Source organism: Cydia strobilella, chromosome Z, assembly GCF_947568885.1.
Source record: "Cydia strobilella chromosome Z, ilCydStro3.1, whole genome shotgun sequence".
In the NCBI taxonomy this organism is placed as follows: domain Eukaryota; kingdom Metazoa; phylum Arthropoda; class Insecta; order Lepidoptera; family Tortricidae; genus Cydia; species Cydia strobilella.
The window spans coordinates 25695014-25709182 of record NC_086068.1 but is presented as its reverse complement, the minus strand read 5'-3'; the positions used below and the strand labels follow the sequence as shown (position 1 = coordinate 25709182).

At 39.2% G+C, this 14169-nt stretch overlaps 1 protein-coding gene across 2 annotated transcripts in view; it reads right to left on the bottom strand.

The window, feature by feature from the left end:
- Positions 1 to 14169, bottom strand: part of LOC134754210 (dual specificity calcium/calmodulin-dependent 3',5'-cyclic nucleotide phosphodiesterase 1C-like) — a 166409-nt gene that overhangs the window by 147227 nt on the left and 5013 nt on the right. The window lies entirely within an intron of this gene.

Sequence of the window (14169 nt, the reverse complement as noted above, 5' to 3'; positions counted from 1 at the left end):
GATTTATATATGTCGGAGCGTGACTCCAGATTCCAGAAGGACACATTGCAGCGTTACATTTCAGTTTTAGACGCCTGTATACAATCGATTAGCAAAGTTTTGCTATGTATTACTTGGTTGATAATGTGATTTATCGAGTTATGTAGAGAGTAACGCCATCTATTGGCATTCTTGTTGAAATAAGATTAGGTACAGGCTTTGGAACGTCAAGTGGTTTAGCTTGCGTGAAGTTAGGTACGAGTTGGCAGTTTTGTTGGTAACTGGTCAAGCAAGTTGGCCTACATTCATTTTGGTGGGAGCGATTAGGCTCCGCCGCTCCGCGGCATTCATTCCAAGATTCTCGATCGGACCGTGCTAGATATCGGACGTTAACCAACCTCGTGCCTAAACTCACTACGTTCCTGAAGGCTTATACCTCAAGGATTATTCTGAAAGCTTATAGATTCCAACGTTCTTTAATCATTTAGCTAAGTGTTTTATTCCAAGTGTTAATTTGATTTCTTATGAGTCATTAGACGTTTACTATTGTGAAAATTAGAAAATAAGTGTTGTTTTGAAAAGATGTGTCCCGCCGAGTTTGTTGCCGGTCCCATATAGGGTTAAATCTTCTCGGGTCAAGAGGTGTACGGTTGGAACCGGAATAGCTTTGTTTGACGTTCATAATCGCATTGTAATATGCCCACCTACTTGAATAAAGAGTTGAACGTTTAATTGTAATTCTTTTATTTAAAATTAAATCGATTTCCGTTGCTAGAGTGACTAGTTATTTTATCATTCAGTACGAAAGTATAGTAGGCACTAGGTTGATGAGTCCGTAGTATTATTTCATACACTGGTAGCAGTGGTAGTATACTATTTAGCTGTGTAGGCATACATCGATGTACTGCGCCCACTACCGCCACCGCTATAGGCCACCACACGCCCCCATGTCCACGACATATATAACATAAATAAGAACTAAAAATTAAATATACAATCGATTTTTAAATCAATAATGCAGTGGTCGAAAACTAAACCGTATTTATTATTTAAGGTCAAGAAACATTAACCTCAAATAGACAATATGAGCAATACAAACAAACATAACACATTAAAGTAAGAGTAAGTACTTTAAGATTTTTTTTTTTCGCATTTTAAGGTTGGCATCTCCTATAAGTGAACGAAATCTGACACACCTAGCTTATCTCAGTATTAATTATTTGAGCACGTCGCTAGATAATATAATTCAGGGGTAGCCCAACCTATAAGTTTGTTCATGAATGGCAGCCTAAATTAAGTGTAAACAGGTAAAGTATAAAAACTTTTATAAAAAAAAACTGACTTCAAACAGGATTAAATAAAATATTATCCTTTTTAGGGTTCCGTGTTACCAACTGATATGTTTGAAGTCGGTGCCAAGCCAAATTATGAACCATATATTCATAGTGATTTTGGTGCAATTCGATAAGGATGCGGCTATATAAGTATGTACGTTGGATTGCCTAACGCAGCGTACTACGTAAGCGAACAACACGCGAACGCAAAACGGCGCGGCACGGGGCCTTAATTAATCCTTTGATACCTATAGAAGTGTCCTACGTGGGCGATCTCGTTGCGAACGCGAACGCCTTGGACCGGCCGCGCCGCGCCGCGTCGCTTCGCTTCGCGTTCGCGAGTGTTCGCCTATGTAAGACGCAGCGTTACACGACGACAATAAACGAACTTTCTGTAGGTATTTAAGAACACACCTCAGAACAGAACACACGGTTGAACCTTCTTGGCGCAATTCTTACCATGCTTGTCGGCACATTAGTGTAAATCTAATGCGTTTATTTTTCGTCGTATTTTTTAAAGAGCATTTCTTACTACTTAATTCTTGAACAGTCCCTAGCACGCAAGTGTGGGATTGGGACTGAGTTATTTTCTGTCGCTTATCCAGAGGACTACATTTCAAAATATAAAACAATTCAAGGAACCTTCATGCCAAATTTCAGCTAAAGCGATTCAGTTGTTTAGCCATGAAAAGGTAACAAAAAGGCAGACAGAATTACTTTCACGTTTATAATATTTGTACAGTTGTAATGGGATTTATAGACATAAAGCTGATTATTTTTGACTGGTATTGTTAATACTTGGCTTGGCACCGACTTCAAACATATCAGTTGGTAACGCATATACTTAAACACGGAACCCTAAAAAGGATAATATTTTATCTCATCCTTTTTGAAGTCGGTTTATCTTTTTTTTTTATTAAAGTTTTTATTTTTCCATTTTTAGTTTAAAGACATTGTTAAGAGCGTGGCGCATGAATCAGTTCAGTTCAGTTCAGTTTATTTATTGGTAAAAAATATTTTACAGGTCACACAGGTACATTTGAAATACGACAGTTATATACAATTAAATATGATTGATAAAATACATTGGTCAAGTTTTCAATTTCTTAAATAATCATCGTGCAATAGTTGTCAATACAATAATATTTTAAATAATCTCTTTCATAAAATCATCAATAGAGTAACATGCTTGGTCAAGGAGTAGACATTTAAGTTTTTTAGTAAATATTGAATCGCTTTCTGTAAATTTAATGTCATTAGGAATTTTGTTGTATATTTTTGGCCCGATAACACTGAGAGACTTTCGGGCCTTCGCGAGTCGTTGAGTAGGAGCGATTAGCATGGGCATTCTGCGGCTGTCTGCGTCGCGGGTACAGGTTTTTTTATATGCATCTAGGTTTGCTCTAACGTATTTGCATGGCGCGAGTCTGGACAGGGCGAAACACGCCGATGAAAATGATTCGCAAAGATAGTCTATATGAGAGGACCACGTTAACCCTGAGTCAATGACATATCCCAAGTATTTAGTTTGTTCCACCTGTGGAACTAGAATATTATTTATTTTAATATTTAGGAGACTTCTGTTGGTGTTCCGTAACTGAAAATGAACAATGTTAGTTTTTTCTAAATTTAAAAGCATTCCATTTGCCAAAAATCATTTGTTGATATCAACCATTGCTACATTGATTTTTGATTCGAGGCTAGTGTAATTTTCAGCTACTACTATTATGCAAGTATCATCGGCATATATTACGTATTCTAGTTCGGGAGATGCCGCAGTTATATCATTTACGAGCATGAGAAATAGGTTATTTCCCATGCTCGATCCCTGTGGTACAGCACAATCTCCTATAGATTCTAGATCAGATCTTGCGTTGAGGACGCAGGTCGTTTGTTTTCGGTTTTTTAGAAATGAGACAATGGTGCCGTAAAATTTGCCTTCAAAACCATATCTTGCCAGTTTTTTCATCAAGAGGGAGTGATCTATCATTTCGAAGGCGCGGGACAAGTCGCAAAAGATGGCTGCTACCTGCCGCCCGCCCTTGAGGTGCGTCAGTACCCGCGAGATCACGTCACGAGCTGCGGCAGTAGTAGATCGGCCCGGTTGGTACGCGTACTGTTGTTGGTTAAGCAGGTTATTACAGGTGATATGCCTCATTATTTTAGATATGCCTCATTAATAAAAAACATAATCATGTTGAACTCTAAATTCGTAAACTTTATTAAGTAATCAGAATTTTCCTCGAGTCCGTCTGGGAAATCATTCCTGTCACTAAATCCGTTCTCCGCCCCACCACTGTCCCAATCCCTCAAATCCCGTGATCACTCAACCTCACAGCACATCAACCCCTGATCACTGAATCCCTCGACCCTAAACCACCAACCCTTCAACCGCCATATCCCGACCCCTAAACCCAGACCCCTTAACTCCTAACCCTAACCCCCAATCCCGTAAGTCCCAACCCCTCAGTCCCCGACTCATCAACTCACCTCCCTTCAACCCCCAACCTCAAACCCCCCCAAACACTAATACCCTCTACCTTCACCTCTCACTCCTACCCCTCACCTCTAAGTCTCTTTGGTTGTTTCCAACACTACCTACATCAAAAATCATAATACACATACGAGGGAAGTTTCACATTTCGTCCGTGGTCTTCATCATCAGTAGCCTTACCACGAGTTTGACATTGATATATTCGCTATCGTGTGCGTAACTTACTGTTTTTGCATCTCGCTCGTACCGATATTAGTGTACAAAGTAAGTTACAAAGACGCTAGCGAATATTTAGTGTCAAACTCGTGGTTAGGCTACAGTTGCACTACATCAAATCGGTAGTTATTGGGAGGAAATGCTTGAGTTACTTTAGAAAATACCGAAATCACCATACACGTGCCTTTAAAAATTGAGGAGTTCCCTCTCTTTCCTCACGGATTCCATCATCAGACCAAAACCAAAAATGTTACGAAAACACTTTGGAGGTAACTTCTTTCAAATAGAAAAAGAATTACTCAAATCGGATCATGGGTGCCGGAGTAATCGCTGAAATCATTATCATCAAAACAATCATCATCATCAGCTCCACTTCATCAAATTGGTAGTTTTCGAGAGAAAATGCTCGAGTTGCTTAAGAAAACACCTTAATCACCATACATGTGCCTTTAAAAATTGAGGAGTTCTCTCAATTCCTCATGGATCCCATCATCAGAACAGCACCAGATTAATGTGGGACCACCTTAGAGGTAGTTCCTTTCAAATAAAATAAGAATTGTTCAAGTCGGACCACTGGTCTCGGAGTAATCGCTAAACATCCTACATTGAGAACAATCATCATCACTTTCATCAAAACAATCATCATCATCAGACCCACTTAATCAAATTGGTCGTTTTCGAGAGAAAATGCTCAAGTTGCTTAAGAAAATACAAAACCACCATACATGTGCCTTTAAAAATTGAGGAGTTCCCTCAATTCCTCAGGGATCCCATAATCAGATCAGAACCAGATTAATAAATGGGACCAACTTGGAAGTAGGTCCTATCGAACAAAAAAAGAATTACTCAAATCGGACCACGGGTCTCGGAGTAATCGGTGAACATACATTAAAAAAAAATAGCCCAAACCAAATACAGAACCTCCTCCTTCTATGATATTGAAGTCGGTTAAAAAGGCAGAATATATCATCTAATAAATCTATTAAATTATAATAAAAAGCAATCTATTAAGCTAGTTACTCTCATTAATGAAGATTAATAACAGTGTGTTGTGTTGTCATATGCGATCAAAGAACCTTGAGCGCACGACATATGTAACGTAACATACGTTTGTGATGGAGAGCTACACGCTGTTATTGTATTACCAATTAGTGCCAACTAATTTAGCCCTATAGCGATAACAATCTATCAGTTCGAGGTAGGTGTGACGGTCTAAATTAAGCCGGTGCCAATTTTTTCCCGTTCGCTCAATATAACTTCAGACATTTTGACGTGTGTGGACAACATATTAAATATTACGACAAATGCGAATCAAAATCCATACTAATCCATACTATCCATACTAATATTATAAATGCGAAAGTCTGTCTGTCTGTCTGTCTGTGTGTTACCTCTTCACGCTTAAACCGCTGAACCGATTTAGTTGAAATTTGGTATGATGATGCTCTCCTGACCGATTTCGGCCAGTAGGCAATTTTTAATTCGCGTTATTAGCGTGTAGCTGATCCGCTCTCTGGTGCGCCCTTAGGTGGCTCACGTACCCTATATTCTTGCTAAATACTCGAGCACATTTTGGGCACGTCAGCGCACCACCTACATAGTTGTAGGGAATCGAGGTTGGCGGCCGAGCCTTAAGCTCATCTCGTTTCCTGTCGAGCTCACTGCGGCGTTCAGTCTCGAAATCAGTGACTCAATCGTGAATGAGGCGCCGCCACTCGGGCCGCTGCGCTGCCTTCCGCTTCCAGACCGAGGGTTGTAGTTTGCATCTCTTCATATGTCTTTTCAGAACATCCTTGTATCGTAAGTGCTGGCCACCACTTTTACGCTTACCATTCTGGAGTTCTGAAAAGAAGATGCGCTTCGCCACTCTGTCTTCTGACATCCGAGACACGTGCCCACACCACCGCAGCTGCCGCCTCATCAGATACACCTCAATGCCTCCGACATTTGCGCGCCTCAGGACGTTTGTATTTCTGACCCGGTCCATCCATTTGATGTTCATGATGTCTCGGAGACATTTAAGGTGGAATCTGTCGAGTGTACGTATATGCTTACGGTAAAGGACCCATGTCTCAGACGAGTACAGCAGATTCGGGAGCACTGCTGTCATGTAAACACTAATTTTAGTGGAAATTTGGTATACAGATAGTATGAGTCCCGGGGAAGGACATAGGATACTTTTTATCCCAGAACTCACCCCTCAAGGGGGTGAAAAGGGGGGTGGAAATTTGTATGGGGAATCAATAACCGCTGAACCGATTTAGATAAAACTTGGTATGGGGATAGTTTGAGCTGTGGGAAAGGATATAGAGTAACTTTTATCTCCGAAATCATCCCTTAAGGGTGTAAAAAATGGGGTGGAAATGTATAGTGTGGACCAATTTGGGGGTGAAAAAAGGGTGGATTAAAAAGCAGATTTGTTTCAAAATCACTAATTCCACGCGGACGAAGTCGCGGGCAAAAGCTAGTAAACTATAACGTAACACGAGTATTATGAGATATTAGTTAACAAACATTATCCATTTTAGAAGTTACATAATCTTTAACAAAAAACATAAGCGAATTCTCAAAACAGTACCTATACCATGATTTTTTGGTCTACAGTGTGTCCTTACTCCTTAGCCATTGGACAAATGATTCGGTCAAGTTATGTTCTAATGTCAATCAAATTATAACCAGCATGAAATGAATGTAGTATGATACCTTTGGTTATGGGGCTTTACTTTACGCACACTAGCGTAGCGTAATAAATATACACGTATAAAATATACGTGTGTTAAAGATATACGTGGTAGTTATATTTTATGTTTAGTTTACTTTTAGTTTTTCTATAAATAAAACTTTGATTTCGTGCAGTTTATTTCATTGCATGTTTGAGAAAAGCACCATACATACCTCGGCGTGAAAAGGGGTTGCCGGCCTCATAACTAGCCGGCCTCACTACGTTCAGCCGTTAACCCCTTACTTCACGGCCTGTGTAGTAATGTACAGTAGCCATCAGATATATCGGAACGGCCGAGGTGCTCAAAAATGTCTGATCACGCACTCTAAATAACGCCTGGTCAATAGAGGCGTATTCAGATATTTGTCAGCACCTTGACCGCTCCGATATATCTGATGGCGACTATACTATGGTTTGAAAATTTATTTTTTATCTTTTGTTCTATTAAAAAAATATTAACGTTAGAGCATGCCTGAGAAGTAACCCTACGTAGGGTTTCAGGGTTTTGATTCTAGTGATAGCGGTACGCCAAAAAACGCTGCAAATGGTGTTAAAGCTATGAAAATCAGCAACATTGATCTTTAGTCCATATAAATCAATTTGACCCTAAGCACCAAAAAATTAAATAAAAAGGAGAGGAGTTAAGACGTCATCTTTTTTTGTATGGAAAAATAGTTATTTTCCCCTCACTAGCTCGGAAAGTTGTCTTTTATCCTTTAAAACAAGCGGGGAAAAACGCATTTTATCCACTAGTGGGGAAAGTAATTTGACCTTGGATGGAGCGTGCTTAAGTAGCTTAACAGATAACAAAACGTAAAACGCTCATAATAATGATTCGTATGATATTAATTGTATCTCCTTGGATATCACGGGCCTATGCATCCCGGTCTTTTGATAGGCTTGCGTGGGGATATAGATCCAACACGTAGAGGCCCCTTGGAGAGCTTTAATGTCATTTAGAACGCCTGCTGGAACCCGTTCACAGGCGCAACAATAGACACCCATGAACCGGTCGCAGAAGGCATTGGGACTATTGCAGAAAAAGTGAACAGTATACCGGTCTTGGATTGAAGTTTGGGTGGACAATGAGACTGGGCTATTGTAAAGAAGTCCGGACACCTGCCATAACAATGTTAAAACACGTTATCGAGGCAGGTGGTGACTTGCCGCTGACTAGATGGGCCCCTGAAACTGCCGTTGTGAAGACGACCAGGAGCAACACCGGTGTGAGCGGCTCAGGGGTGTCGAGAGGTGTGCGCCGATTTCTACCCAGTGACTGTTAACAGCCACTGTGCCAACTCGCGTCTTATGCATCTTTGACTTCCACCCATGGAGCATATAGCTCTTACGACTCCCCTCTGGACGGCCAATGAAGGCAAGCCAGAGTTGAGAGTCCTGCGGGTCCCCTTGGGGTCCACTCCGACCGACGAAGGCACGCCGGAGACGGAGACCCCGACCGACTCTCTGGAGCACTCGGGTCCGTAGGGTCGTCACTCCCCAACAGCTCGCCACAAGCTGCCCTTATGTGAACTAAAAAAATTGGCATCATTACTTTTTTAATATATTGCTTCGTTAAAAATTGATACGCATTTAAAAAAACTACAAAATTTGAGGCACGTATTTAAAAAAAATATTATTGCAATTCTTTGATATTAATGAGGGCTAACGCGTATGAATTCGCCGCTAGGGGCGCTAGTGTAGATGGTGGTCTTTTCCATAGTTCGAAATGTCAAATGTCACTTGTCACTTCAATGACTGACAGCTGTTCTTTAGTCTTTTGGACCACCGTCAACAGAGGCGCCAACTGGTGAGCAAAAAAACGATAGCCCTCATTATCATTAAACAAAGGGTTTGAGAATCTAATAAAAAATACGAAATTTAGCTTTATTTAATGATTTTATGTCATAAACCTTAAAGTTCCATAAGAAACGTTTGTTTTTTAATAATGATTTTAAATATAATTCTGAACGCACAAGTTGAGTCGATGCAATTTCAAAACGCATCATTGACATTTTATCGTGGGGCATTCATTTCACGTCAAGCGGGCAGCAAAACAATTGTCGGGTTCTGGATTTTGTTCATAGTTGGATTAATTGGACCTATATGTGAACTAAAAAATTTGGCATCATTACTTTTTTAATATATTGCTTCGTTAAAAATTTATACGCATTAAAAAAAACTACAAAATTTGAGGCACGGATTTAAAAAAAAATATTATTGCAATTCTTTCAATGGATTTAATAATAACTAAATAGTGATTATTTGAGAATATTAGTTGATTTCCTTGAAAATTTATAAAAAAAGTTTTTTTTATATTTTTTTCATTTAACAAACCGGAAGTTAGTATTACATATCTTTTTTTTCCAACTTCGCATTTTTTTATTTTTTTTATTTTTACACAATCATGTAGCTTATGGTGTACTAATGTCCTATAAAAAAATTATAATGGCATCTCGATTGGTTTTAAAGATTCATGAAGTAATTCGAAAGTACTGCGCGACGCTCCGTACTGAGCGGTAGTTCTATGTGGCAGTCTTTAATGGCCAATTACGGGTTTTTTTTACTTTTGCGTAACGAAATTAAAGCAATAAACAATATTTCATCGGTTAAGATGTATATAAGCAAATCATGTATTATTCAATCGTGCCTTGTAGTGCTATCTCTGATCAACCATATCTTGGAACTGAAAACAAAACGTTTAAGTATGTTTTAACAAAACGCTAGAGGTAACTTAATAACTATAGCTAGGTTTAGGCGGGGTATGTCACATGCTTAAGATGTCACTTTTGAGTTAGGTCACGTTCTGAGGACGTCACTTTCTGTACGTCACATTCTGAGTTCGTCACATTCTGAGTACGTCACTTTCTGAGGACGTCACTTTCTGTGAACGCCACTTTCTGATGCCCTCGCTTTCTGAGTACGTCACTTTTATAGCATAGTAAGATTAAAGCGTATACCTGTATTAACAATGGATACCAGCAATCATATTAGCTGTACGGCATACGGCCGTTTTTATGCCGATTTCGCGACTGTTTTCGGACATTGTCTATCAAAACTCTGTCAAATTTCCTTCTAGAAGACAGAACTGTATGTATTCTAGTGCAATAGGGAGACGGCTATCCAGAACTGCTGAGATGCTGGGTGTAAGACCTGCATTGGCTGGGATGCTAGCTCAGAACTTAGCAATTTCTCGATTTCGCGACTGTTTTCGGACATTGTCTATCAAAACTTTGTCACATTTCCTTCTAGAAGATAGAACTGTGTGTATTGTAGTGCACTAGGGTTCTAGCTATCCAAACCTGCTGAAATGCTGGGTGTAAGACCTGCATTGGCTGGGATGCTAGCTCACAACTAAGCAATTTTTCGATTTTGAGACAATTTTCGGACAGTCTGTCAAAACTCTGCCAATTTTCGTTCTAGAAGACAGAACTGTGTGTATTCTAGTGCACTAGTGAGCTGGCTATCCAGAACTGCTGAGATGCCGGGTATCAGACCTGCATTGGCTGGGATGCTAGCTCAGAACTTAGCAATTACTCGATTTAGCGACTATTTTCGGATATAGTTTATCAAAACTCTGTAAAATTTCCTTCTAGAAGATAGAACTGTGTGTATTCTAGTGCAATAGGGAGCTGGCTATCCAGAACTGCTGAGATGCTGGGTGTAAGACCTGCATTGGCTGGGATGCTAGCTCAGAACTTAGCAATTTCTCGATTTTGAGATAATTTTCGGACAGTCTGTCAAAACTCTGCCAATTTTCGTTCTAGAAGACAGAACTCTGTGTATTCTAGTGCAATAGGGAGATGGCTATCCAGAACTGCTGAGATGCTGGGTGTAAGACCTGCATTGGCTGGGATGCTAGCTCAGAACTTAGCAATTACTCGATTTTGAGACAATTTTCGGATATAGTTTATCAAAACTCTGTAAAATTTCCTTCTAGAAGATAGAACTGTCTCTATTCTAGTGCACTAGGGTTCTAGCTATCCAAAACTGCTGAGATGCTGGTTGTAAGACCTGCATTGGCTGGGATGCTAGCTCAGAACTTAGCAATTTCTTGATTTTGCGACTATTTTCGGACATAGTCTATCAAAACTCTGTCAAATTCCCGTCTAGAAGATAGAACTGTGTGTATTCTAGTGCACTAGTGAGCTGGCTATTTAGAACTGCTGAGATACCGGGTATCAGATCAGCATTGCCTGGGATGCTATGCCCAGAATTTAGCAATTACTCGATTTCGCGACTGTTTTCGGACATTGTCTAACAAAACTCTGTCAAATTTCCTTCTAGAAGATAGAACTGTGTGTATTCTAGTGCACTGGGGTTCTAGCTATCCAGAACTGCTGAGATGCCTGGTATCAGATCTGCATTGGCTGAGATGCTATGCCCAGAACTTAGCAATTACTCGATTTCGTGACTATTTTCGGATATAGTTTATCAAAACTCTGTAAAATTTCCTTCTAGAAGATACAACTGTGTGTATTCTAGTGCACTAGGCATCTGGCTATCCGGAACTGCTGAAATGCTAGCTGTCAAATTTGGGATTTTAGCTCAAACTTAGCTTTAATCAGAATATACCTACAATTGCTTTTGATGTTCGTGTCCCATACATATACCTATGGAAAAAAATTTTTTTACAGTTTTGACTAGAACTCATTATATATCGTCTAGAAATGTTAGTATCTTACGTTTGAATGCAATTTTGAGGCTGTGGAGTGGATAACGGCTGGGATGCTGGAGTGTCAAAATGTGAAGTTAGCATCTCATTTTCAAATTTCATTTTTTTCGCGAAAATGAGCAGAACTATGAAAAAAAACCACCTAGAACTGTAGAACTATTAGGGATGCTACTAGAACTCTTAAAAAAGATTGAGATGCTAGCACTTGATATGCTAGGTTCACAGACACCATTGCCATTGCAGGTAAAATCCGTCGCACTCGCACGCGTACGCGTCAGTAAGCGTTGCTTTAATCATCTCCATTTATAATGTCAAATTAAAATAACGGAATTCAACAAGGTCTTTTACAGATAAATTAATTAATCTATTAAAATAATTTTATGGCCATAGTGCATCTCATAACAATTACTATTAGTACAGCCATGCATGGCTATGTAGGCTAGGTCGGGTAGTAACTATGACTTATTTATTAAACCGAGTGGAAAAAAACGGGACAAGTGCGAGTCGGACTCACCCACGAGGGTTTCGTACTTTTTAGTATTTGTTGTTATAGCGCCATAGCGGCAACAGAAATACATCTGTGAAAATTTGAACTATCTATCTATCACGGTTCATGAGATACAGCCTGGTTACATGCAGTCACACAGACGGACAGAGAAGTCTTAGTAATAGGGTCCCGTTTTTACCCTTTGGGTACGGAACCCTAAAATCGTAATTATGGTATTTTTGGACAACATACCTGCCCACTAATTTTCTAGTGATTGTGATGAAAACTATCCGCAACAAAATCAATGACAGTTCGTTTGTCAATTGTCATTTATAACAGCTCTCGCATGCCGCACGTACTCGTACGTCAACTCAAATTGTACCTATGCATATCGCCTTATTACAAAGTAGTAAAGCGCAAAAGCAAAATTATACATGTAATGTGGACTGTACCTACTCTTGTTACTTATTACTTTTATTATTATTTACGTATTTTACAACAAGGACAGCTATTGGTGCTTTTCAATGTGCGGTTTTCCTGGTGCGTGTTATCTTCACTGCAGACATATGGGCCAATTGATATTTGATATATCTCTAGTCCCCAGATATCAAAATTCTTATTCAATACAATACCTATTGTATTACAACTGACATATAAAATCGGCCAAGTGCGAATTGGCCTCGCGCCCGAAGGGTTCTGTAGGGTCACACAAATTTTTTAAAGATATTTTATTTCCTTACCTATGACCGACTCGCGCATAACCGCATTTTTTATTTATTTATTGATACGTAGTAGATTTATATTCATAATCACACCGAGTTTGAGGTTTTCATGTTTAACAAGTAACTGTCAATAAAAAAATTTGAGACACACACTTTTATTGCTGACTGTACTTCTTCTCGTTTGCATGTCTATCGTGTACTTCTTTAGACCTTTATAATGAGCCTAAATTTGATGTGTTTGTGTTTTTCCATCGAGGAGTTCCTTTGGCCACCTACCGGTTGCATCATCAGAACACCTCCATGTTAGCATATTATTGCACTGTCACCGGAATTACGACAGTACTCCAAATTTCAACTGAATCAGATACCGGGAAGTGGTTCAAATTTTAGTTACAAGATTTGAAGCACTATACATATATACAAAGGTAGGTATATACGCAGTGAAGCTAAGTAAAAGTGTGTAATAAACCATTACAAAGATACAATTACTTTACATACAATTCTATTTATTTTTAAATGCAATATTAGATTGCCACAAAACTGACAATCAAAACATTAATTCCTACGAATTTATCACTGTATCTGAAATAAATTATTGATAACTTTTATGTTACAATAATTATAATTAAAACGAGTGACAAAAATTATATATTCCTTCCTTCTTCCTCGCGTTATCCCAGCATTTTGCCACGGCGACACGACGAGTAGAAAAAAGCATTTGTAGTCAACCATTTTTTTACCTGATTATAGAATGTCAGGTCATTTTCAATATTTTTAATGTTATCAGGTAGTAGTTTATTGTAGATACCCGGCCTTGCATTAGATATCGTTTTGGTGGATTTCGCAAGTCGGCAACAATAGCATACCTATAGAAGTGTCCTATGTGGGCAATCTCGTTGCGAACGCGAACGCCATGGGCCCGCCGTGCCGCTTCGCTTCGCGTTCGCGAGTTGTTCGCTTACGTAAGACGCAGCGTGAGGGCCTACCGCGAAACTCGAAATTTCATTATTTACAAACCCATTTAGGGGATGAATTTAAAAATATGCAGAAATTGCTGTTCTTTTAATAATAACATGCCTTTATACAAAGTTTCAAGTCCCCTACTCAATTTTTTTTTAATTCCCAATACAAACATTCCACCTCTTTTAAAACCTCCTAAGGGGATGAATTTTCAAAAACGCTGAAATAAGTTTTCTTATATTTTGAGTGTACATTGAGAGTTGAAGCTTTTTAAACGCGGCTCCTGTGTTGCCCTCTACAGTTCACCCAAGCTCCCCATGCCTGCCTGCCTGATCTACACTTACACGCAAACCTAAAAATTACTTCAAGTGTACAAAGATCTAACAACATGATATTACTTAGTACCTACACACACAGTGACTTCAAGTGAAAATAACTTTCACTTTCTGCAACACAGTCGGTTGGTTGCACTCTGCTTATATGCAGCGTTACTATGAATTATAAATACAGGTACGGTCAGCTGCAAAAAAATCAGATTATCTATAATTATAGAACCTAACCTCGCCTTTGGCTACTGCAGACA